We start from the raw sequence: 1687 nt of genomic DNA on the forward strand, positions 1-1687 counted from the left end.
TTTCCAGATTTCGATCATGAATTGTTCACACCAATTGAATTTTCTCACATCTGACCTCAAGTGGTAGGCGCAGTGAACTTGATGCTTTTCACAAACGGGATTGGACGTGTCAACTCTACTATGAGTAAAGAGGTTCGTCTAATTCATGTAATAAGATGACCAAAAGAATTTTACAGATTTTCGTTTTGATAATCACAAAATTGTCCCTCATATATTGATGCCTCAGAAGAAATACTCTCGTCTGCTGCCAGGTAATCAAGTTTTCCTTCAGGAGAAATACAAATCTTTTCCAGATTTCGATCATGAATTGTTCACACCAATTGAATTTTCTCACATCTGACGTTGAGTGGTAGGCGCAGTGAACTTGATGCTTTTAACAATCGGGATTGGACGTGTCAACTCTACCATGAGAACAGGTCCGTCTAATTTATGTAATAAGATGACCACAAGAATTTTACAGATTTTCGTTTTGATAATTACAAAATTGTCCCTCATATACTGATGCCTCTGAAGAAATACTCTCGTCTGCTGCCAGGTATGCATATTTTCCTTCAGGAGAAATGCAATTTTTTTCCAGATTTCAATCATGACTTGTTCACACCAATTGAATTTTCTTACATCTGACGACAAGTGGTAGGCGCAGTGAACTTGATGATTTTCACAAACGAGATTGGACGTGTCAACTCTACCATGAGTAAAGAAGTTCGTCTAATTCATGTAATAAGATGACCAACGGAATTTTACAGATTTTCGTTTTGATAATCACGAAATTGTCCCTCATATGTTGATGCCTCAGAAGAAATACTCTCGTCTGCTGCCAGGTAATCAAGTTTTCCTTCAGGAGAAATGCAAATTTTTTCCAGATTTCGATCATGAATTGTTCACACCAATTGAATTTTCTCACATCTGACCTCAAGTGGTAGGCGCAGTGAACTTGATGCTTTTCACAAACGGGATTGGACGTGTCAACTCTACTATGAGTAAAGAGGTTCGTCTAATTCATGTAATAAGATGACCAAAAGAATTTTACAGATTTTCGTTTTGATTATCACGAAATTGTCCCTCATATGTTGATGCTTCAGAAGAAATACTCTCGTCTGCTGCCAGGTAATCAAGTTTTCCTTCAGGAGAAATGCAAATTTTTTCCAGATTTCGATCATGAATTGTTCACACCAATTGAATTTTCTCACATCTGACCTCAAGTGGTAGGCTCAGTGAACTTGATGCTTTTCACAAACGGGATTGGACGTGTCAACTCTACCATGAGTAAAGAAGTTCGTCTAATTCATGTAATAAGATGACCAACGGAATTTTACAGATTTTCGTTTTGATAATCACGAAATTGTTCCTCATATGTTGATGCCTCAGAAGAAATACTCTCGTCCGCTGCCAGGTAATCAAGTTTTCCTTCAGGAGAAATACAAATCTTTTCCAGATTTCGATCATGACTTGTTCACACCAATTGAATTTTCTCACATCCGACGTTGAGTGGTAGGCGCAGTAAACTTGATGTTTTTCACAATCGGGATTGGACGTGTCAACTCCACCATGAGTAAAGAGGTTCGTCTAATTCATGTAATAAGATGACCAAGAGAATTTTACAGATTTTCGTTTTGATAATCACAAAATTGTCCCTCATATGTTGATGCCTCAGAAGAAATACTCTCGTCTGCTGCCAGGTAATCAA

Source organism: Leptinotarsa decemlineata, unplaced genomic scaffold, assembly GCF_025532065.1.
Source record: "Leptinotarsa decemlineata unplaced genomic scaffold, Ldec_3_MD MMD2_tig00026299_RagTag_RagTag, whole genome shotgun sequence".
NCBI classification, from domain to species: Eukaryota; Metazoa; Arthropoda; class Insecta; order Coleoptera; family Chrysomelidae; genus Leptinotarsa; species Leptinotarsa decemlineata.